This window comes from Manis pentadactyla, chromosome 19 (genome assembly GCF_030020395.1).
Source record: "Manis pentadactyla isolate mManPen7 chromosome 19, mManPen7.hap1, whole genome shotgun sequence".
In the NCBI taxonomy this organism is placed as follows: domain Eukaryota; kingdom Metazoa; phylum Chordata; class Mammalia; order Pholidota; family Manidae; genus Manis; species Manis pentadactyla.
The window spans coordinates 20,855,715-20,882,825 of NC_080037.1; positions in this window are offsets into that span (position 1 = coordinate 20,855,715).

Here is a 27,111-nt window from a genome sequence, read left to right on the forward strand (position 1 = left end):
TTTCAGCTCCCAGTGCCTGGGTGGGGAGAGGGGCTAGAGGGTGAATCAGCCAGTGGCAAATTGTCAATCATGACTATGCAGTGAAGCCTTCCAAAAACCGATGAGAAGGGCATTTTACCCCTCATTTTGCATCCTGCTACTCTGTTGGAGAGACCTTCCACACTTGGACAACCAGAATGCTTCTATGTGCCAGGCCCCAAGCTCCACGAGGATAAAGCCTCCTTTATTTAGGGTCTTGCTCTATGTATCTCTTCATCTGGCTGTTTACTTGTATCCTTTACAGTCAGAAAGGTAAAAAGATAGACATGAGTGACCAGGGAAGACGAAGATAAGGTTCAAGGTAAAAACACCCAGTTGAGGACAACAAAGGCTTTGCAGGGAGAAAACTTCCTTGCCTACTGGGGCCAGGACAAACCAGTCCCAACCAGGTCACAGTGCAGACACAGTGGAACTAAACTAAGAATGACCCAAACCACCCCTCATCATAATCTCATTAAATTTTGTTAAAAGAAAATAGCACCTTTACTCCTCCCCCTCCAATCCTTGTGGACTTTTCTGTGTACATTTTGGGAAAAGACATATGCATCCGCAGGAATGGTTGTATAACTAGAACTATCAATCAAATGACCTCAATCTGTCAATCAAAGGGTTGCCCCTCCTGGGCTAGGACATGATAAATAAACCCACCCCTAAAAGTTCAGTGCCTTTGTCTACCTTGACTCCCTTGGGGTGCATTCAAATAAAACTTTTACTCTGCTTTGCTCTGTGGCTATTGTGGCTCTGCCTTTCAATTCTTTGTTTTGGTGCAAGAACCAAGGAGAACAAACTCAACCTGCAGCAATTAGAATCTCCAATCTGTAGCTGGTAGATCAGATGCACAAGTAACAGCCTGGGACTTAGGACTGACATCTGGATTTGGGGGTGAAGGGCAGTCTTGTAGATTGATCCCTAAACCTGGGGAATTTGGTGCTGTCTCTAGGTTGATAGTGTCAGAATTGAGTTAAATTCTCAGACACCCTGCTAGTGTTTGAGAATTGCTTAGTGCTATGAGTGGGAAAAACCCATCCCCCCTACACACTCAGTAGAATGGTGTCTGGTGACCAGAAGAGAGTTGGTGTTGGTGTAGTGGGATTTCCCCAAAAGGATGAAGACAAAAAAGATTTTTTTTTTGCTTATAAAAATAATTTCTAGGGATTCTGATCACCAAAAGCATTTATTTCCTTTCATTTTTTGTTAGACATAATGTAGGTTTAGATCCATAGCAACATGGAATTACTAGATAGTTTACTCTTGGGAGATCTTGGGACTAAGTCTCTCTGTGCATCATGCTTTACACTGTGTTTCCTAATCACTATATTTACATAGATTATATACTTACATTGATTATATACTATTTAGTGATAATTGAGAGTGCTATTAATCTGAAGTTAAATCTATAGTGTTTATCATTAAAGAGATGTGAGTCTCTAATTTTATAGAAGTAACATTTTCAATACATACTTTCACTTATTGGGTCACCACATAATTTGTATCAGGAAAGTATTTTTGACATTTCCTTTTACTCTCCATTGGAATTCATCACTGACTCCTGGCATTTCCACTTTATAAATATCTCTCCAAATCAGTCACTAATATCAATTTATTGTAATTTACTACAATCTTTCACGTGACCTACAAATTAGAAACCTCTAACTGGTGTGCAAGCATCTATAGACTAATAAATCTGATTACTCTAAATCGATCACCTCCCAGCTTTAAAATGTTTAAATGATCACCTTTAATGTTTGCAATATAGATTGTTTCCTTAAACATTATTTTCAAAGCTCTATGACCAGATTATCTCTTCTATGTCACCTCACACCTTGTTCTTGTTGATCTGTACCTTTTAGTGACACTGGGTTTTTTTGTTCTTTCACTCATCAAGCACCTTCCTGTACAACACACTTGCATATTCTATTTCCTTTCCCTAGATGGCCCTTGATTTATGAGCATTTTCAGTTTTCTGTCACTGATATCTCAGTAGATCGTATATAAATAAATGAGCTGATTTCCTACATTTCCTTTCTACATAAGCCAGAAGATTAACACATTTGTGTTCTTTGGTGACTGTAATGTTAAACTGAAATAACAGTCTCAATTAAGTGGTAAATTAATTTACTAGAGATAAGTAGCTTCTTCTTAAGATGCCCTCCTGAAACTACTTGCTTCAAAGATATCTGCAGTAAATCCCTGAAAAAGGCACTCAGATGATTTTAACTTCCTACCTGGATTCAGAGGGCCAGCTAACATTTGCTGTCTTTCTAGCTCAAGAGAATTCCTAGTAATTCTTAGTTATAAATCCCCGACCTAAAGTTTTCAGGTTCGAGATATTCTAGGAATTATTATTCTCATTTTAGTAAAGTCAGTTAGAATAAACCATGAATGTAGTGATGTACAGGGCATAACATCCTCATAGAGAAGACTTTTCTAAAAGTAACTATGTATCCAACATAATTTCAAATTATTTTATATATATGTAATGTTTAGTTTGTTCAGATATAATGGCAGTTAATTCTCATATATACATTTTAAATTATTTGTATTTCAAATATTATATAAAATTAATATATATTTAATGTAATGTAGTAATATAAATACATTCTGTTTTTAATTTACATATGCATATATACATATTTTTAACATTTTGCTGTTTTCAGTTTATTAATTCTAGGATGTAATCTTAGAATAACTATCTGGGTAACTTTTCCAATCCTTTTGACATTGTGCTTCAACACAGGCAACACAGAAGTGTAATCTTAGAATAGTTTTTATCAGTAGCACAAATATAAATTCTGTAATCCAAAGCTACTGTTTTATGGTTATTCTATTACTACAATTATTTTTTCCCAGGAATTCAAAGTTATAGTGAATTTCTGGGCCTTCAGGATAAATATTATGGTGTTTATATGCTGGCAGCTGCTAGCAGACACCAATTCTGAACTCATTTTTAAAATTTTGTTTTTCTTTGTATGCAGTCTCTGTTATATTTTCAAATACAGAAAAAAAAACAAACATATTGACATTGCTACTCTTTATTAGTTTGGACAAAAATGTGCACGTAGTTTTGATTATTGTGTGAAATGAAACAAATGTTGATGATGTGACATAATGTGCAACACATTTCAAAATTAAAAATTACATTCAGTATGCACTTGGAAAATCAAAATTATTTTTAATATTTTTGTGAATTTTATTTTCAACCAGTTTTCTTCTTTCTGTTTTTAATTTTAAAATATCTTTTCATTTAATAATTCGTGTGAATATTTAAATTAATGGTATCTATTCTTAAATAGTTTCATATTGCTTTTTTCTATCTTCATTGTATTCACTGTTCCATTCTCCTAGTAAACTGTTTCACACCATCTCTCTGTCCCTTAAATTTGAAACATCTCTTCCGTCACCACTTCCAGGCTGTTTCTACCTATTTGAGAAAACAAAGTCAATAAAAGAGATCATCCACCTATTTGTGACATCACATCATACACCTGTTTGTGACATAACATTTACCATCTAAATGCACCCATGTTTATAATCTTTGTTCTTTAACTTGTTTCCCATGAGGAATTTTAATTAAGATCAACCACTCCATTCATGAAGTAGATCTGATTTCTTCTTCTTTTGTGCAAGGACATAATTCCAACATTTTTTTTCATTCATGTGTGTGTCTTTTCAGCAACTCTCAAAATAAGTGTATTCTGCATTTATTTCAATTTCTCTTCTTCATTTCTATTCAATCAAGTGAAACCAAGCTTTCATGAAAACAGAATTTTTCAGGTTTAACCCTTACTTCCAAGTTGCCATTTCCAATAGCTAATATCCAGATTTAGCCTTACCTGATCTAGCTGCAATACTACTCCTTTGGGGAACATTTTCTTCTCCCTGCACTCGACTATTTCTTAATTCTTCTTACGCTTAAATGGATATTCTAAATATCGACAATTCCTTTACTGAAGTCTCTTAGTCTCTTCAAATGTAAGAGTTTGAATGACCTAGGGCTGCTTCTCTGTTAAAACTTCCTCTAATAGTGATTTCACAATATCTTATAGTCTTAAAAGGTATCTTTATGGTTATTTATTTATTAAAATTTAATCTCCAACATGTAAATGCCCTCTTAACATCTTTACTTGCATTTATCTCAAATCTAAAAAGTCCAAACCAAAATCATGTTCTCCAAATCCGAAACAGCTCCTCCTACAGTATTCCCTGCTCAGCAAATGTTAGAAAAAGCCATAATCTAAGAGTCCTTTATCATTTTTTTGGAAAAAAAAAAATCACTTACATTCGTATCTCACCATAAGAAACCACCATCAGTTCTACCCTCAAGGCAGGGACAGCAAATGTTACTTTTACCTGTATAATATGGTCCTAGTCATAATTATCTGTCACCTTGGATTGGTGCAGTAGCCTCCTGACCGATCTCTTGCCTTTGCTCTCTGTAGCTTACTCTTAAAAAAACGGCCAGTGTGAACTTTCTATATGTCCTTGCTTTTCATAAACCCTGCAGTAGCTACACAGGTCACTTAGAGAAAAACAATTTCTGACAAGAAAAAAAAGGCCCCTACATTATAAACCCAAATCACCACCAAACACCACTATCTTAGTATTCTCTCCTACTATTTTCCTCCCAGAATCCATTGTACTGGCCTTCTTAAATCTGTCAGATATGCTTCTGACTCAGTTTGTTTGCACTTTGTCTAAAATACCCTACATTAGATAGCCACATGGATTGTTTTCTACATTCCTTTAGGTCTATGTCCAAGCACCACTTTACTATAGGAGTCTTCTAAGACTGCACTAGGTAAAACAATTCCACCCCTACACCATTCTTTCTTTTCTTTTGCTGTGTATTTTCCTATAACATTTATCACTGTATAACATTCCAGTAATCTAGTTATTTATTTAAAAATCTTTGTCTTAACAAAATGAAAGCTCTCTGAAGTAAATCATCATTGTTTACACATAATTAACATACACTAATTATAACTAATAATTATATATATATGTTCTATTAGTAGTATGTATACTTTAAATGTATATATTTATATACTTATGGACATACAATAAATAAAGAATACTTGAAAAAATGTATATGTATTATATTGGTTAATTTTTTACATTCACTTTTACTTTTATTTAAGTTGTATTTTAAATGAGAGTTCACCCGGATATTTTCAAGTAAATACATTTCCAGTATGTATAATGATTAGAAAGAAATGACTGTGACTTACAAAATATTGTTGGATCAAAATCAAAAGCATTAAGAAAAGAAGTCCAATATTTCATCATGGATGGTGTGGAAATCAGGCTCCCTGTAGAGAAAATGGATATGCTATGGACAGGATACTCACCCTGGATGCTGACTCATGCTGTACCCACTGCACATGTGCAGCTGTGTCATGTTTATATAATCACGTGGCCTACCATGCAGGTGTATGTTTACACACCTTCTGGCAGTGAGCCACTATTTTCTATGCTGTTATAAAAGGATGGCTGCCAGGTACTTCTGTTTGAATGTGATTTCAGCACTAGAATGGCTGTGGAGAGAATAAAGTCTGGTAAGAACATTCTATCTGATGCTTCATTGTCATTTTTTGGTCTTTCTGAATCCGGTGTTAACCTGCCAGGACCTGAGCTCCTGCACTACACTCCCTAAATATTACTAACACAACCTGTTGATAAGGTGAAGCTGAGGTTATTGATTAAGGGAAAAGACCACCCTACAAAGCTTTGGAGGTGTCTATTGGTCTAGCACAGTATGAGAAAGCCATCAATTTTATTTAAAATTTTAGTCTAGTTTAAGACAGTCTTTAAGGACTGAAAAGTACTGGGTAAGAATCACATACAATAGTCTAGAGTTGGTGAAAATAGGAAAGAATTTTGAGAAAATTATTTGAATAATCTTAGGATGTAAATTGTTTATTGGAAATATTTTTTCCAATGAACAGTTGTTGATGTTCTAAGAAGTTCCTGTAATGAACCCTGGAAGCATTGTTGGGGCAGCATAGTCCTGGAAGGACTAATAATGAGAGTGTAATAGCAAAATCAGGCTAACATAAAGGTGTGATTTAGATTTTCAGTGTCCAGTATGAGTGTAGGAATAAATGGTTTTGAGGTGTTAATTTTCAGTGGTATAAGTCTAGTTCACAGTGTCGTTTTTACCTAGTCATCAGTCACCCAGTTCAGAGAAGTTTTCCTCTTTTAAAAAGCCTACCTCCTTGGTGCCTTTAATTCCCTGGAGTTTTTCTTCACATTCTCAAAGTAGTATCATTTAACTAAACTGTGTCCATGTGGGTAAAATTGTAACATTTCCAGAATCTCTCACCTGGCCTTAGTGCATCTCCAAATCCACAGGTGTTTCCAAGGGGTGGAGAGAAGTAGTCCATCTCCCTATCAAGAGGTAATTACAAGAGGGATGGAGGGCATATTTGGACCCGAGGGGTTGGGTGGGGTCCAATTTTGCAGCTGGGTTGTGAGAGACATGGATGGCTTGTAAGCAACAAACAGGTTTCTCCCACTTTATTTCTCCCTTTGACTGACTTCAGTTCAAAGGTATTTTGCCCTGGGCTGCGAAAATATTTTACCCTGGAGTTAGCATATTTTTCAGATTAGCATTTGTAGCCTATTGCTTAAAAATTGAATTTTTATAATATGGTTAAACATTCTTAAATCCACAGAACACAACAAAATTAGTTATAAAACAATTTATCAGACACAAAATTAAGTCATAAAACATTTTGCAGATAGGCATCACGACCAGAATAAGTAGTAGGGCCACTCAAAGATGATGATCCTAAATAAGGATTCGTGCTGGAGCTTCACCACCCAGGTGGTGCAGGTGTGGTGCTGAAGCTAACTATGTGTATTAGAGCTGGAGAAACAAACACCTAACCTCTCCGAACTTTGCAGTGAATACAGAATTCCCTCTGCTTGTGTCATAATTAAATACGCATTTTTCCCACTTCACTGACATTGTAATGGCCCCGTTGAACAATAAATATGTAAAAGTTATGTACATCATGAAAGATTTTCCAAATACTTCTCCCTCTTCTCATACAGATTGTACCTCCTACAATATGACTTCTACATCTCTACTCTTTAGGGTTTGGATGGTCTTGAGTCTTATTTTTCATCCAGTTGTTTCTCCAACACTAAAACTGCATTGCTGGCTAAATGTACCTGGTTCTTAAGATATTTCAGACAGCTACTTACCGTGTGAGAATCCACTCTCTACCTTAGCACTGGGAGATGAACAACAGAAGACACCGCTGTCATCTAAACCACTTCACCCATTAGGATACTGCATTTATTTTTGTTTTTGTTTTTTGTTCTGTCTGCAGTTCTTTATTCTTTATTATTGTATCAAGACCTATTTTTCTCCTCAAAATGTCAGTTCCATATTTCTTTCTTAGTTGAGAGGTTACTAGTGTCTTAGTTTCACAAAACTGTGCAATTATAATGCAGAATTCATCTACTTCCAAATAACTGGAGTACACCCATCACTGGGAATAAAAGCAAGGCTTTTAGTTCAGAGTAAAGAATAAAATCAAACCATAGGATTGTACAAAAAAGTTAGAGCTCTACTTGGCATCAGTGACATTGAGCATAAATGTAGAGTTTAAATTGTGGTTCTTCTTTTCAATAAAAAGTATGTTCTAAACATTGTTGAATAGAACTAATTCTGAAAGCAAATTAAAGCTCCCACATTATGATATGTTGATATAGCTGATGTTTCATGATAGAAAAAAGCCATCTATGAGTAATGCTGCATAGTTATGGAGTATGTGTAGTGACTGGTATCCGATTTCATTGTGAAACTTCCCTTGGTATAATTTATGACAATGAACAACACTAATAATACATGTTGTCTGACCTATTTATCTTCTCAGAGCCTCGTACTGTTTCTTAACGATAAGGGATATATTTATTCTGGTTAATACCACTATGATTGTCCCACATCTAACAGTCTTAACTTATAATTATTTTTCTTAGAAATTGGTGGTTACTCATAATTCAGTAGAAATTTATTGTTTGTGGTGAAAGCTATATTCAAACAAAGACTAGCATTTTGTGCCAGTCATTCATTAAAAAAGACATCACTAAAATTCAAAAAGATCACAAGTCAAATCATTATTATTTTCTCATTAAAAATTTATCCTCAAGATTGCTTCCTTAAAGTATGGTAGTTACCAGTCCCTACACAGTTTATCTATTAACTCTGACATTATTTTCCTGCCTATTAAATTCTTAGATCTATAATTTCATTTCTATTGCCCCAGCCTCTCAGGCAATTCAGATTCACACCTCTAAACATGTAAACTAGTCTATCAACTATTTACTTAGTTCCAGCTGATAGCACTCATATGATTTACCTGACTTAATACTATAATTCTTGCTAAGCATTTTTAGGTCAGTTTCCTAGTTAAGAATCCATTTATTCATTCTAGTACCTACAATGTCTCAAGCTTGTTAATAACTTCTGATTGTTATATCAGAATGGTGCCCGTCCCTTAGAAGATAAACTCCTAACTGCAGGCAATCCCCTACTTCTCTCCTCCACCTAAATGGCTGCTCTGTCACAGCTGTAAATTTATTGCCCTCTTCTTCTGCCTGGCTTATTTTCACTCCCATAATCTTCATGGCATATGAATACTTTTGGAAATAATTCCTGGATCCACAGTATAAAGAAGTGTTTCTGGGTCTGTTGCTTCCAATTTCATGACACAGAATCATCTATATACTATTGTCTTTCCAGAAACATTTCTTAATAATAAGCTCCATCATAAAATATCATTCTTTCCACCCAGATCTTTCCTATCTTGACTGGAAATTTTTCACTGCATAAAATGCTATTGTCTAGAATTGCATAACATATTCCAGGGAAAGAGATATAATAATTTTTTAGAAAGAATTAAAAACAACTTATTCTGAATTATTATGCATTCAAATGAACTTTTAATGTATCATTGTATTCAAATGTATGTATATTGCATAAACAAGTTGGTTCCCAAATTACAATAATTATCATTGTTTCAAATGAAATGAAGTTGAAAATAAGAGTTTAGAGGGAAAGGAAATATCAAATACTTACTTTGATTAACTAAACAATATCTTTGTGTATATTCAATCAAAACAATGCCCAATTTAATAAATTAACTCAAGCAGTCATTTGATAGGGAAAAATTCATGTAAAGCAAATGCTTATCATGTAGCCATGGTAATTGCCAGATTATATGCTACTGCCTATGAGAAAGATTTATAGAGATGGAGTCACAACAGATTTTTCTATATTAAAAAGCAGTTGTATATTTCAATTGTATAAATTGTATAAATATATTTGAATATTACACAATCATTTCCTTTACATTTTGTGTGAACACTATCCCAGCCTTTTTCCAAGTTAATTCAAATGATGACCTATAAATTCAAATTACTTCCATCCTTTAACAACAGAATTCTTAAAAATATTTCAAATATTAAATGCAAAATACTAGCTTGCACAATTTACCAGCTGATTTCTTTTATCTCCCATAGTTCAGCCTTGCCTTTTGTCACATTCTAGAATTCAATCATAATAATGAATAGTGTATATTTTAACTGTAAATAGCTTTTCTTTCTGATTAAAGTTTTAATTTTAGAGAAAGTATTACAATATAACTGTATTATTTGTGCATGTAAATAAAAGAACACCAAAAATAACAGAGATTCATTAAATACTTATTTTTCAAATAAACACAAAAATTACATAGATATTTGGTGCTAAATTTTATCTCCAATATATTTTGTTATTGTTATGACTGGCTGCTTAATAATACTGATCTCTTTAATGATACAAAGTATGTATGAAATTCCTGAACTCAATTCTACCTTTACAGGTGACTATAGATATATTAGCTTGATAAAATCTTCCTGAATATATATGTTTTCCAAATGTACAAATTCCCCAGTAGATGGATATTATTGCTCATTATGCCTTAATTCTACACAATATATTGCTGGAAATAGAGAAGAAGAAACTGTTCAGAGTGAAGTAATTCATCTTAACTAAGTTTGAGACCAATAAAATCTTAACATCAAATTCAGATAAAAACATTACAAGAAAGGGAAATACATAACCAAATATTCATGAATGTGTGAATAAATTGATAGATATTGATATAAAACAAAATATTAGTAAATCAAATCTTGCAATATATAATGAAAACAATATATCGTGACTGACTTGGCTTTATCCTAGAATAAAAATCAGGTAGGAATAACACTGGCTGAATGGATGGCTAAATAGGGAGAACATCAACAAGATGTTATCAACAGCCAGTTTAAATTGGCCAGTTCCAATAGAGAGGACAGTTTGACCCTCAAGTCAACACAAAGATCACTATATGGTCATCAGCCTACTAAAAATCACACTCAAAATTATGACACTTGTGAGACAAATCATCAAAGGACAAAAATAAGGTGCCAACCTATTTCCCCCAAATCCCCTCCTTATTCCAAGAAAATCCCACCTACCCCAATGAATATTCCACCCCCTGCTTAAAATACAACTATAAGACCTGAACCTCACTGGGCTGCTCACCTCCCAAGCATGCTCACACCCTCTCCTTGAGTGTGCGCTTTTCCCTTAATTAAACTGCTCTTGCACCTGCTCAACCTACTCATGAATTCTTTCTCGATCAGTCAAGAACCCTCTCCCAAACTGAGGTCTCACTTAGAGTGCAGGGAGACCTCCTCAGATTGGATTTCCCAACAATAGAAATATGTTTTAAGATCTAAAAAGCAATTCATATAATCTTCCATATTCACATGTAAAGACACTATCGCGATAAAAGAAGAAAAAGTAACAAATGACAACTTCAAATGATGTGCTAACAACAGTCAGCAAAACTAGAAATAGAAAAATAGAAGAGTATATTTGTGGATCAAGCATGTATTTTTGAAAATACCTCTAAATTCATATTTAAAAGTTTAAGATCAGTAACAAGGCTACATGTCCATTCTCACCATGTTTATCCATTGTTTTACTACTACACACTCAGAGATTGGTATATTTTGTTAAGGATGTGAGACAACAGAAACTCATTCACTACTCATGGGGATATAGACTGGTACAAATATTTTGTAAAAGAGTTACATAGTAATATTTTTCTGGGATTATGAAACTGATTTTAAAATATACTTGGCAATAGAAAGACTTCAGACTAGCTAAAGGTCACCTGAAGTTAAAAATGTTTTCTTAATATATATTTTGTAGTCTGTTTCATGTTGGAATATGATTTTTAACAAAAAATGCAAAGGTGATTAAAAAGGAAGAGTGTAATCAATGGAGAATGGTTAGACTGTAATATAGAGAAAAGAAACAGAACCATTGATTCCAGGGGCAGTGACATGAGAATGAAGTGGCACTATAAAGAAATATGGATGGAACATACTCTCAGTAAGTGATACTGGCATATTAGTGTAACCTCATTAAAAAAGGAAAATTAACCAAGATTTTTTTCTTTATCTCCAAATGAAAAAGAAAATTATGAACTGAATAAAAAACTAAGCATGAAATAACAAATATGAAGCTTTGATAATATAGTGTTGGAATATATCTTCATTCTATCAGGAAGGGGGAAAGTAAGTAAGACTAAAAAGAAATGGTGGAAATTTTCTATATGTCATAAATTACTTATAAAAATTCTCAAGTAAGGAAATAAATCAACACACAGAGTGGGATATATATTTACAGCACATACAACCAATAAAAACAAAACTAAATTAAACCAACACCCACCACATGTGAAGAACTACTACAAATTAATAAGAAGACATATAATTCAACAGAAAAATATGCAAAATATTTTAACAGGGATTTCATGAAATAGGAAACCCAAATGGCCAATGAACACTTAAAAATTGATAAACTTTGTGTTTACACAGGGGGATACGACTATGAACACCCTGAAATAACAGTACATGTACATATATTTTTATGTTTTCTTGAAGATGTGGGGAAAAGAATTGGGGGTGTAAATTCAAATACATATGGCGAAATTGTTTATATCTCCTAATCAGAAATAATCCAAATACTCATGGAAATTTAAAATTATCTAATAATGAGTTTCATATTCACACACTGGGATATATTACAATAATGAAAAAAAAACAAATTAAACATTAATAAACTTCTTAATCATTAAGTTTAACAAATAAATATAGCATGAAACAGTAAAAGCCAAACTATATATTTTATATAGGCTATTACAGTTATTGTAGGCTAAAACAGTTAAATCCAAACTATATATTTTATATAGGCTATTACAACATAGTTTGTAAAACTGTAGTGCAAAGTAAAAGTCAGAGTGGCTACTATTGTTAGAAAAGGTAAAAGATATGATCAGGAAGGGACATTCCACAGGAGAAAGGCAGTTCTAAGATATTCTATTTTGTATCTTTGAATATTGTATTTTTTATTATTTTTTAATTTAAATTGAAAATACATGTTGAGACTGCAAACAAATATATCTACTTTATGCTTCATATTTTAATATTTAGCTATGATAAAACAGAGATATAACTAGTGAATATCAATAAATTTTCCTGCAGAAAAATATTCCTAAAGAAAATGACCTACACTATCTTCATGCAAGAGCAAGGTGGCAGAATTCGATTTCTGTAAGAACTCTATTCACGAAGGAGTATGATGACAAACTCGGTAAACGGTTAAATGTATCAGTAAGAAGAGTTCATAAAAAGAGTCTATTTACCATGCATCAGGCATGGTAGACTCTATATTTTACCAAGTCTAAAATATTTAGAAGTAGCTGTTTGAGTTATTCATGGAAAATGACTTTCTTTAGCATCTGTTTCCCTTATCTTTTACCAGAAAGTAAAAGATGTAAGTATTCCTAAAGATTACAATAGAGTTCAAAACTACATATACATACATATATATATATATGTATATGCATGCATATATATATATATATCCAATCTGTTGAAAAGGAAAATGTAAGGAAACTTGATGTTTAATAATAATTTTAAATAATAAACCAGGTGGTTGATTGAGAAGTAGGGAAATGAGACTAGTGTTTTGAGGGAGAAAAACAAAATTTATAACAGAAAGTTTGGGAAAATTACCTTAGAAGTTTTAGTAGGAGATTTGAATCATTTTTCAGAAGCTAGGCCCAGGCTTCCAGAGTTACTGATAGCTAAATGGTACTAGAATAACAACTACAAATTCACCATGTAAAATTTCTTGAACACTATAGTTAACCCACCTACAACATGAATGTCCTAAACTGGATAAGATGATGAAGATCAATGCTTAACAGATATTTACTGCAAAGATAGTGAATAAAATGGGCTAAACATTGTCCTTTTCCATATTTTTTCTACTTAGGTCAGAAATTATTAAATGAACTCATGAAAGATTTAAAAGTAGTGCTCAAAATGAGTGAAAATAAATTTCTTTTAAGTTTGAGAGAGTAGAAAAAAATGAAATTTAACATGGAGAAATAACTAAATGTAGATTTTTCTATAACCTAACCCAATGAACAAGGCTCTGTAAGAACATAGTTGCTAACATTGAGAAAATGATATTTTAGTGAGGGAAAAGTAATGCAAAAAAATGATTGCCATATGATATGTATGCTATGATTGAAATATTAACCATTTAATATGAAGATTTGTAAGAGGAGGAACTGGGTAAGCTGCTTGGAAAATTAGTTTTAAAAGAGAAAATTGAGAATATGTAGAATTTTTTTTAAGAAAAAGAATGGAGAAAAACATTATTGACAGAGTCAACAGCATCTTCACAAGCACAGATGTATAAAAGGCCATGAAGTATCTTTGAATCAGTAATACAATTTTGGCTGTGGACTCAAACTACAATATGAAGAAAGAGGAAAGAGTGTGACTTCAATTGTTGGTAAATATGAGCTCCACTGGAGGATAATACGGTTTCTTTCTTCTTTTATAATACATACTTCTTTTATAATACATACTCAATGCTATTAACTAACATAAATTTAGAAAACTGAAGATGCTATACTATTCAATAAAATGTTGCAAGAAAATTATTTTCTTAATTAAATAATCATTATGTTACTATAGACATTTTCTATAACAGGAAAATATGTGGAGAGAGTAAAAAATATTCAGAATCCTTTCTGATTTTTTTAGAAAAATGTTCCAGTGAACTATGCATTTTAGTCAGTTTGGGCTGCTATAAAATATCACCATAGACTGGTTAGCTTGAACTACATTTATTTCTCAGTTTTGGAGACTTGGAAGCCCAGATTTTTATATCAGGGTGAAATGTAATATGGTTGTCATGTGTAATTCCTTGTATACATTTTTGGATTTGATTTGCTACTATTTTTTAAGATCTTTTATACCTATCTTCATGAGCAATGTTTTTACTTATAATGTACATTTTTTGGAAAAAATTGAGCAACTCTATCCTCATTGATTTCTGCCTGTTGGATCTGTCCATTTCTGATGTTTTCTTGTAATGTCTTTGGTATTGGAATTAGGGTAATGCTAACATTATTGAATGAGTTAAGAAGTGTTTTCCTATATTTTTTATCCTCTTGATTGAAGAGAATTAGTTTACTTTATTACTTAAAAATTTGGTAGAATTCAGCAGTGGACCTATCTGGAACTTGCACTTTCTATCTTGGACAGTTATTAGTTACTGATTCAGTATCTTTTAAGATACAGCTATATTCAGATTATCTGTTTATTCTTGTAGGAGTTTTGGGAAGTTCTGTCTTTCAAATAATTGTTCCATTTCATCTAGGTTATCAAATTTTTGAGCACAGAATTGTTCATAATATTCCTGTATAATCCTTTTAATTTCCATGGGATCTGTAGTGATGTCCCCTCTTTCATTGTTTATATTGGTAATTTGTGTTTTTCTTTTTGTCTTAGAAAGTCTGTCTAGAGACTTCATTAATTTTATTGTCTCTTCAAAGAATCAGTTTTGCTTTCACTGATTTCTCTATTGATGTTTTGTTTTCAATTTTTGATAACTGCATACTCTTATTATGTCTTTTTATGATTACTTAAGTTTTAAATTGCTCTTCCTTTTTAAGTTTCCTAAAGTAAAAACCAAATACTGGTTTTAGATCTTTCTTCTTTTATAATACATACTCAATGCTATAAATTTCCCAGTCATAACTGTTTTTGCTGCATCCCATTTTCATGTTTTTTAATTTCATTTAATTAAAAAATATTTGTTAATTTATCTTGAAATTGTCTTTGGCCCATGTGTTATTTAACAACATATTTTTAATCTCCATGTAATTTGGAATTTTCCAATTACTGATTTCTAATTTAATTCCTTTGTTTTCTGTGTGCGAATTTGGTATAATTTCTGTTCATTTTTATTTGTTAAGGTGTATTATATGGCCCAGAATATAGCCCCTCATGGGGAACACTCCATGTGAACTTGAGAAGAATATATATTCCACTGTTGTTGGGTGAAGTACTTTATTGATGCCTGTTATGTCCTGTTGATTATTGGTTTTGCTGAGTTCAACTCTACCCTCACTGATTGCTGCCTGTTAGATCTGTCCATTTCTTATACAGGGATATTGAACTTTCCAGCTATGTTAATAGATTCATCTATTTCTTTTTGAAGTTCTATCAATTTTCCCTCACATAGTTTGACACTGTTGTTAGAAGCATACATATTAGAGATTATTATATTTTCTTGGAGGAGAACATTATGCAATGCCTTTGTTTATCCTTAAATATTTTCCTTGCTTTGAATTTTGTTCTGTCAAAAGTTAATATAGTCACTCTTGTGCTCTTCTTATAAGTATTAACATGAAATAATTTCCTCCATTTACTTTTAATCTGTAAATATACTTATTTTTAAGTACATATCTTATAAACAACATATAGTTGGGTTTTGTTTTTTGATTCTCTCAGATAATCTTCGTCTTTTTATTTATGCATTTAGATTGCTGATGTTCAGAGTAATTATAGATAATGGAATAATTTATACCATATTAATTAATTATTTCTGTCTTTTCCCCTTGGTCTTTGTTCCTATTTTTGTCTTTCACTCTTTTTCTGCCTTTTCCGGTTTTAATTGAGCATTTTACATAATTCCATTGTGTGTCTTTTCTCAGCAAATTTTGTTTATATTTTCTTTTTTCTTACTTTTTTTAGTGTTTGCCCTAGAGTTTGTAATGTAAATTTTTAGCTAAGGCAAATATACTTTCAAGCAGCACAATACCATTTTTCAGGTAGTGTGACTACTTTGTAGTAACAAAACAATTTAAATTCATTTCTTTATTCGCTTCTGAGTTTGTTGTAATTCTTTTCACTTGGTTATAAATTTTTATAAGGATACACATATCTGATACATTACTAAGATTAATCTATTAACTGTTGGATAATTTAAGAATAAGAAAAATAAATGTTTGTTTTTTACCTTCACTTATTCCTTCCTTGTGCTCTTCCTTATGTTAGGTGGCTCTGTGTCTGACACATATTATTTTCTGTCTACAAAACTTCTAACTTTTTTTGCAGAGTAGTTCTACTGACAACAAGTTCCTTCAATACTTCTGTGTGTGAAAATCTTCTTTTCCCTTCATTTTAAAGGATAATTTTTCAATATTCAGAATACTGTTTGCTTGATTTTTCTTTCAACATTTTAAATATGTCCCTACATTCTCTTCTTTCTCAATTGTTTTCTGGAAAGTCAGATGTAGTTCTTTGTTCCTCTATTGTTAAGTAAATTGTTTTAATTGTTCTTAATCTGACTTCCTTCAGGATTTTTTCTTTATCTTGGATTACCTGTAGTTTGAAAAAGATAACTGATATGATTAGGTGTCTTTTTTTTTTTTTTTTGGTGTGTATCTTGTTCGATGTTCTTTGTTCTTCCTGGGTCTGTAGTTTGATAGCTGATATTAATCTGGGGAAATTCTCAGTAACTGTTGTTTCAAATATTTCTTCTGCTTCTTTCTTTCTTTCTTCTCCTTCTGGCATTCCCATTACATCTATGTTATACTTTTCATAGTTGTCCTATAGTCCTCAGATATTCTACTTTGATTTTCAAAGTCTTTGTTCCTTATTTTTCAGCTTTCAAAGATTCTATTGATACATCCTCTAGATAAGAGTTTATTTCTTTAGCCAAGGGTAGGCTACAAATAAGCCCATCAAACACATTCTTTAATTCTATTTTAGTATTTTTTATTTCTAACATTCTGTTTCTTTAGATTTCTGTGTCTTTGCTTACATTGAATTGCCCTTCTGTGGAAATAAAGGAAACATTCTATATTCCTTTGTTTAGGTCTCAGTCTTTTAGTTCTGGAATGAAGAGTTTCTGTCCCTGTGTAGTTGAGGATGGATAAAGTGGGCTAGATTTGAGCATTTCAATTTTCCCTTATGGAAGGTTAGATCTGCCTGGACTTGTGTATTTTCTGTACTCCAGCTCAGTTAATATCTGATAATTCTTCAGCATGTTAGGCCCCAGTTAACTAGCTCCTTCTGAGAGCAAGCCTTTTTAAGAAGAACAAAGGGGCTGTGACATTTAAAAATTATTCTTATTTCCCTCTCCCTGCTAGAAGTACAAGAGAATTTTTATCAGATATTTAGTGCAAGAATCTGGTTGAGAAATTGGAAGTAAATTTCACGGAATTTTTGGAATCTCTCCTATAACAGTATTCCCTGGCTATTTTAACTCTCAGACTTGTCTTTTGAGCCTCTAGCACTTTATCGATTAAACAGGTTTTCCTATTCTGACACTGGTTCTAGTGGTGGTTTCTGCTTATGAATCTCTGCTCCAGTAAACTGTGAATCCTTGTATTCACCTGTCTGTCTCTCCAATCTTGGGCGGAACAGTTTGCCCTGCGTCCTCCTTTCTCTTATAGATGCTAGAGAAGTTGTTGATTTTTCTGTCTATTCAGGTTTTTACTCATTTTAAGGATAGAATGTTGACTTACAAACTCTTTACATATGGAATCATGAAAATACTTTTTTAGTGAAAGTATTTTATGGAGAACTATTTCATAAAACCAATTTTAAGAAGAAACAATTTCACTTAATCACTTAGCACAAGACAAATATTTCAAAATAATATCAATATAATATTCTTATTATTTCAAATCGTTTCATACCCCTCAGAGGTGAGTGACATAAATTATGTCATATATATAATTTTGAAATATATATGACAAATTTTGCATTCCTGGAATTCAATACATTGTATCATGTTAGATTATATTTAATATTAATGCATACCTATTACTTTTTATACTGCTGAAATTGGGCTTTCACATTTGTTATAGTAGATTAAGAAATGTAGTTAGAAATTTTCCCCTTTTTAATATTATCTTGAACAGGTAAACAAGTGCCTAGACCTGTTTGTGTATGAAGGACTAAAATAAATCACATATGATATTAACCAATCCTGATGTACTTTTGAAGTGTAAGTCTTCACTACGTTTCTCAAATTTTTCCAAAAAATACACTATAATAAGCTTAGGGCCTCTACCTAAAAAGATCTTACAAATTAAGTAGTTTGAAGAACAAAGATGTTGGGGAGAAGCAAAAAAGATGGTGGCATGAAAAGTGAGGAAGAAACCTCCTCCTAACAGTACATATAACATGAAAATACAACAAATAAAACTAATCCTGAAAGATTGACCTGAAGATTTCAGAAGAGGCTGCCTACATCTTTGGAAAAGAGAACAACTCACAGAAAAGGATAAAGTAGCAAAGCTGTGATCTAGCAAGACCCGAGCCCTTCCCACCACCCCAGCTCACAGGCAGGAGGAAGAGAAATGGATCAGGGAGGGAGAAGAAGCCCCGGACTGCTAAACACTCAGGCCTGGAGATCTGCTCCAGGAGCACAAACCCATATTACATGGTACTCTGGAGATTAAAGGGGTTGAAAAGCAAAGACAGACTTCTCAGAGAGACTGAGACTCCAGCCATGTGTGGAGAAACCACAACTGGTCTCTCCAGGACAAAGCAAAGGTGAGCACTGCAGAAGCCTACCCAAGAACGAGAGGGGTGGTAAATGAGCAAGGATTACACAGGGCTTGCTGCTCAGGAGAAAGGACAGGTGGACAAAATCACCCCGACACACTAAGTCCAGCAAGTTGGGAACTTTTATGAGTTTCAGATACTCCATCACCCTGGCTGGTAAAGCAGCACCGAGGCCCCTCACTGTGATACACAGCCTGCCACTCCTTTTCCCTACAGGTACTGGTCTGACACCTGCTGCTTCCGCCATCATGCCAGGCCAGCTGGAGGGTGGCCCTTCCTGCAGCAGCTACATGGGCATTATGCAGAGGCTTCTCCCTGTATTCTTGGCCCACTGGGCCTTGCTGAGGAGGTAGGCATCAGAGTTTGGGAAGCAAGAAAGAGTTCTTTCTTCCCAGCAGGTGTCAGCTCCATGCACATGCAACCCCGCCATCACGCCAGATGTTGGGCAGTTCCAGACAGTAGAGATTCTGGTTACTTGAGGGTGTCACCCAAAGTTATTCCATATTAATCATTAGAAATATGAAACGGTAAAAAAAGTTGGTGCAAAAAAGAGTCCACCAAACACCAGAAAGGGGGCTAAATGATACCAAAATCACCAATCTTCCTGATAAGATTTCAAAATAAAAATCATAAACATGCTCACAGAGCTTCAGAAAAATATCCAAGATCTCAGGGAGGACTTCACGAAAAAGATAGAAACTTTGAAAATTACAGTATCTGAAATGAAACATACAATGGAGGGATTTAAAAGTAGATTAGATGAGGCAGAGGAGACGGTAAATGAAATAGAAATTAGAGAACAGGAAAAGAAAGAAGCTGAGGCCAGAGAGAAAAATGATCCCTAGGAATGAAATAACAATAAGATAATTGTGTGACCAATCAAAATAGAGTAATATTGGCATTTTAGAGGGTACCAGAAGAACAGAGAGAAAATCAGAATAGAAACATCTCTGAGGAAAGAACTGACAAAATCCCCAGTCTGGGGAAAGAAATGGTCTCTCAAGTCATGGACTGTAGAGAACTCCCAACACATGGGACCCTAGGAAAACAATACCAAGACATATAATAATTAAAATGGAAAAGATCAAGGACAAGGAGAGAGTATTGACAGCCAGAGAGAGAAAAAAGACCTTGTACAAAGGAAGGCCCATCATGGTATCAGTAGACATTCCAGCAGAAGCCTTATAGCCCAGAAGGGAGTAGCATGATACATTTAATGCACTGAAACAGAAGGGCCTCTAACCAAGAATACTCTATGCAGCAAGATTGTCATTTAAATTTGAAGCAGGGATCAATTTACAGATAAGAAAATGTTGAGGAAATTTTTCCTCCCACAAACCATCTCTACAGTATATTTTAAAGGGATTCCTGCAGATAGAAGTACTCCTAAGGCTAAATACATGTCACCAGAGAAAATAGAAACACATTAAATGAAGGAGACCAAATAATTACTAAGCAAATGCAAAATTAAACCAACTACCCACAAAGTTAGTCAAGGAATACACAAAGAGTTCAGAATATGACACCTAATATATAAATAGTGGAGGAAGAAGAAAAAGAAGGGAGAAAAAAAACACTCTTGATTGTGTTCGCAACAGCATAATAAGCAAGTTAAGTTAAACTGGTAGATAGTAAAGGAGCTTCCCTTGAACCTTTAGTAACCACATTCAAAGCCCACAATGGCAATAAATACATATCAATAATAACCACTCTAAATGTAAATCGACTGAATGCACCAATCAAAAGACCCAGAGTTATAGAATGGATTAAAAAAACAAGACTCATCTATATACTGTCTACAAGAGACTCACTTTAAACCCAAAGGAAAATACTAAAAGTGAAGGGATGCTAAAAGATATTACATGCAAAAAAGAGGGAGAAAAAAGCAGGAGTAACAGTACTCATATCAGACAAAATAGATTTCAAAACAGATAAAATAACAGACAATGAAAGACGTTACATAATGATTAAGGGGTCAGTCCAAGCAAGAGTATATAATCATTATAAATACCTATGCACCCAACAGAGGAGCACATAAATATGTGGAACAAATACCAAAATAATGAAAGAGGGAAATAGAATGCAATGCATTCATTTTAGGAGACTTCAACACACCACTCATTCCAAAAGACAGATCACCCAAACAAAAATAAATAAGGAGACAGAGGCACTGAACAACATGTAAGAACAGATGGATATAACAAACATCTACAGAACACTCCACACAAAATCAGCAGGATACACATTCTTCTCAAGTGTACATGGAACATTTTCCAGAATAGATCATGTACTAGATCACAGAGAGCATCAGTAAATGCAGAAAGACTGAAATTGTACCAACAAGCTTCTCAGATCACAAAGGTATGAAACCAGAAATAAATTATGTGAAGAAAATAAAAAAGACCACAAATACATGGAGGCTCAACAACATGTCCCTAAACAATCAATTGGTCAAAGATCTAATAAAAAAGAGATGAAGCAATATATGGAGACAAATGAAAATGACAACTCAACACCTCAAAGTCTGTGGAATGCAGAACCAGTGAGGCCCAAAGTCAGCAGAAGGAGGGACATAATAAAAATCAGAGCAGAAATAAAAAAATTGAGAAGAATAAAACAATAGAAAGAATCAATGAAACCAGGAGTTGGTTCTTCAAGGAAATAAATAAAATAGATAAACCCCTAAACAGATTTACATGAATAAAAGAGAATCTACAAACATAAACAGAATCACAAATGAGAAAGGAGAAATCACTACAGACACCAAAGAAATACAAAGAATTATTAGAGAATACAGTGAAAAATTATATGCTAACAAATTGGACAATCTAGAAGAAATGGCCAACTTTCTAGAAAAAAACAATCTTCCAAGGCTAACGCAGGAAGAAATAGAAATTACCAGGAATCAGTTTGAGTTGGTAGTCAAAAAACTACCTAAGAATAAAATTCCTGTACCAGATGGCTTCACTGCTAAATTTTATCAAACATTTAGAAAAGGCATAATACACATCCTCCTTAAAGTTTGCCAAAAAGTAGAAGATAAGGGAATACTTCCAAACTCATTCTATGAGGCCAGCATCATTCTAATGCCAGGAAAAGCAACACAAAAAAAGAAGAAAATTACAGACCAATATCCCTGATGAACATAGATGCAAAATACTCAACAAAATATTAGTAAACCAAATTTAAAAATACATCAAAAAGATCATACATAATGATCAAGTGAGATTTATTCCAGTGGTGCAAGGATGGTACAAAATTAAAAATATATCAACATCATCCACCACATCAATGAAAAGAAGGACAAAAATCACATGAACATCTCCATAGATGCTGAAAAAGCATTTGACAAAAATCAACATCCGTTTAAGATGAAAACTCAATAAAATGGGAAGGAAGGGAAAGTACCTCAACAAAATAAAGACCATATGTAACAAACCCACAGCCAACATCATATTTAATAGTTTCCTCTAATTTCAGAAGAAGACAAGGCTGCCCACTCTCCCCACTTGTATTCAACTTAGTACTGGAGGTCATAACCACAGCAATCAGACAACACAAAGAAATAAAAGGTATTCACATTGGTAAGGAAGAAGTTAAACTGCCACTGTTTGCAGATGACATGATATTGTACATAAAAAAAACTAAAGAATCCACCAAAAAACTACTAGAACTAATAACTGAATTCAGCAAAGATGCAGGAAACAAAATTAATATACAGAAAACTGTTTCATTCCTACATACTTATGATGAACTAGCAGAAAGAGAAATCATGAAAACCACTCCAATTGCAGTTGCATCAAAAGAATAAAATAGGAATGAACCTAACCGAGAAGGTGGAAGACTTGTACCCTGAAAACTTACAAGATGCTCATGAAAGAAATTAAAGAAGACACTAATAAATGGAAATACCTCCTGTGCTATGGGATAGGAAGAATTATTGTCAAAATGATCATCCTGCCTAAAGCAATCTACAGATTCAATGCAATCCCAATAATAATGCCTATAGTGTTCTTCAGTGAACTAGAACAAATAGTTCTAAAATTCATATGGAAAAACAAAAGACCCCAAGTAGCCAAAGAAATCTTGAGAAGAAAGATCAAAACTGGGGGGATTATGCTCCCCAACTTCAAGCTGTACTGCAAAGCTACAATAATCAAAACAATTTGGTACTGGCATAAGAAAAGACCCACAGACCAATGGAACAGACTAGAGAGACCAGGTATAAACCCACATAATATAGCCAATTAATATATGATAAAGAAGCCATGGATATACAATGGGGAGGAAGTTACAGGCTCTTCAACAACTGATTTTGGCAAAACTGGACAGCTACATCTAAGAGATGAAACTGGATGATTGTCTAGCTCCATACACAAAAGTAAACTCTAAATGGATCAAAAACCTGAATGTAAGTCATGAAACCAGAAAACTCTTAGAGGATAACATAGGCAAAAATCTCTTGTATATAAACATGTGCAACTCTTTCCTAAACACATCTCCTCAGGCAAGGGAGACAAAAGCAAAAATTAACAAATGGGGCTACATCAAACTAACAAACTTCTGTACAGCCAAAGACACCATCAGCAGAACAAAAAGGAATCCTGCTGTATGGTAGAATATTTTCATATACAACATGTCTGATAAGGGGTTAATATCCAAAATATATAAAGAGCTTACAAACCTCAACATCTAAAAAGCAAATAAACTGATTAAAAAATGGCGATTGATCTGAACAGACACTTCTCCAAAGAAGAAATTCAGATGAGTAAAAGGCACATGAAAAGTTGCTCCACAATCTTTAATTGTCAGAGAAATGAATATTAAAACCACAATGAGATATCGCTTCACACCACTTAGGATGGCCCACATCCAAAAGACAAGGAACAACAAATGCTGTTGAGGGTGTGGAGAAATAGGAACCCCCTACACTGTTTTTAGGCATATAAATTAGTTCAGCCATTATGGAAAGCAGTATGAAGGTTCCTCAAAAAACTAAAAACAAAAATACCATTTAACCTAGTAATTCTACTCCTAGGAATTTACTGGAAGAAAGCAAGATTCCTGATTCAAAAAGACATATGCACCCCTATGTTTATCGCAGCACTATTTACAGCAGACAGGATATGGTAGCAACCTAAGTGTCCATCAGTATATGAATGGATAAAGAAAGGGTCCTACATATACACAATGGAATATTATTCAGCCATAAGAAGAAAACAAATCCTACCATTTGCAACAACGTGGATGGAGCTAGAGGGTATTATGCTCAGTGAAATAAGCAGGTGGAGAAAGACAAGTACCAAATGATCTCACTCATCTGTGGAGTATAACAACAAAGATAAACTGAAGGAACAAAATATCAGCAGACCCACAGACTCCAAGTAGGGAGTGGAGGTTACCAAAGAGGAAGGTTGGGGAAGGAGGGAGAAAGGGATTAAGGGACATTATAATTAGCATACATAATACAGGTAGGTCCTGGAGTAGTCAGTATAGCATGGAGAAGAGAAGTAGTGACTCTTTAGCATCTTACTATGCTGATGGACGGTGACTGAAATGGGGTGTGTGAGGGAGGGCTTGATAATATGAATGAATGTTGTAACTACAATTTTATTCATGTGAAACCTTCATAAGACTGTATATCAATGATGTTTTAATAAGAATAATTAAGAAAAGATGTTTTCTCATTTCATACCTATGCCCAACATGAGTGTAAGTGTGAGAGATCTACTTTTCCCAATGGCCTTTTCCTAGTTTTACTGTGATCATTTTTCCAGTCACTGAGTAACAGTGTCCTGGCTACAAGTCTGATACTATGGTTGAGGAGGGAAGTGCGCACATAGTTGTTAATCTATTTAAATTGCATAGTCATTCTTGAACCAAGTATAATGTATGGTGCTGCAGTTGTATAGATGTCTTCACAAATTCTTTGACATTTCTTCTCTGAAGAGATAAAGCTTAATTTCCCTTCTCTTGAGTATGGGTCACACTTAGTGAAGAACTTCTATTGAATAAGATGCAGCAGAAATAAAGGGATATCAGACTGAGATCAGGTTATAAAATGATTGAAGCTTCAGTTTGAGGACACTTTCTCATTCTTCCTAACTGCTTTTTCTGTAGAAATTTGGCTTTGATGTCATAAGAGAGCACTGGGAGGTGGGAAGCCAGATTCTATGTCCTGAAGATATTCAGGCAGCTTATTAAGATGCCCACATGATGAAAAAATGAATCTTTCTAGTAGCCACAATGGAAATAAGCTTACTAGTAAATCCATTCCTGTTGAGCAGCCCTATGAAATCACTTAGATACACCTTTATGATGCATTCTGAGATAGAACCAGTCAATGAAGCAACTCCCATATTACTGACTTGCAAAAGATGTGGAATAACACTTTTTTTATTTGCAAAAGCTGCTAAATTCAGGGTCATTTGTGACACAGCAATAGATAATTGATACATATTTGGTTAGAAGTTTTAAGCTGTTGTAACAAAAAACTAAAAAGCATGAGTAATATAGGAACTGGGCAGTAGTCTTTAGGGCAAGTTTTAATGAATACTTAAGTTGCCTTTAATATACTGTTCATAAAATCTTGGATTTTGAAGGTGCTATAGATGAAGACATGCAAGAAAATGTGGAAAATCTATTTGAAATAATAAAGCTGAGGATGTGATTATAGTTTACTATTATCTCAAAAAGATTACTGTGGTACCTCACAGTACCATGCAGGTACACAAGTTCCCTCCAATAAAATTAACGGTGTGCTGTGGATATTATCCATAAAACAGTGAGACTTCTAGAACACTTAAGGGCATGTTTCCTTGCTTACATCAGCAGGAGTCCAAGGTCCAGAGGGATTTATTCCTAGGTGCTTCTTTCTACTGTGCTTGTAAAGTGAACCTCCTTTAGATTTTCAAAAGGTGCACATATTTCTTAAAATATTTACTTGGGTGAAAACATTGCTAGTTTGGGCTAAAATGCTACAAAGTATATAAAATAAAGAGCCAAGACCCATGAAGAGTTATTCCCAGGCGTTGAAAAGTAATAATAGGACTTCCAACATTTGTCTGGCTCAATTCAGAAGTGCTGTGGACTACAGCCTGTTTTTGACTCCCACTTCCCTTCTCTTTGAGCTGGAATATCTGTTCCACCACTGTGTGTATATTTTCTGTCAAAAACTAAAAGATTAAGAAGAACTGTACTCAAGGACCTGTGCTTAAAGATCCTCACCCAAACCTGACCTGTTTTAAATGATGAGATGCTGGACTTTAAAATTGATTCTGTGATCAGATGAGGATTTAGTGGCCCTTGAGAAACGATGAGTATATTTTGCCTGTGGGAGAAATGTAAATCATTGCGACCAGGGGAAAGACTCCAGGAGTTTTAAAAATATGTCCAAAAGTTATTTTACATTTTTTTTTAAGAGATGGAACTTAATTTCACTTCCCCAGGAGTATAAACTAAACTCAGTGATTTGGTTCTAGCAACACCGTATGAAAGAAGGGAGAGATTCATTTCAGATATTAGACTCATCCCTCCCTCTGGGTGAAGCTCTCTGCCCTGCTGCGAAGCAGCACTGGTGAAAGAGGAACAGCTTCCATGTCAGGAGAAAACTCAGGAAAACTGTGGAAATGTTCATGTGTTGAGGAACTGGAGCCTCCTTCTAAAAACCTTATCAGTAAACTTTGAAGGATGTCAAGGAGATCTTTGAAGAGACTTTCCAGGTACTATTAAGCACTTCTTCCAAACACCTTTGAAAATATATCATGGAATATATAATTTTCTTGTTGCAAATACTGTTTAATCATTGTCATTTGAGTTTGAACAGAAATATATATTTAAAAAGTAAAAATAGTTCTAACCAAAAAGTGACTTTATAAACAATTGAAAATATTTAAATTCCCCTGAAATGAGCAGATTTTTAAAAATCAGAATTACAGTCACTTATTCTTTGATAAGATCCATCAGAACCAGAGTTGAGTAGTAGATTGAATTTCAAAGCTCACTACATGGCCTGACTTGTATTGTGATAAGATCCTTTCTGGCTGTGGTTTCCAGTGCTTTGCTTATGAGGTAGGAGTTTTA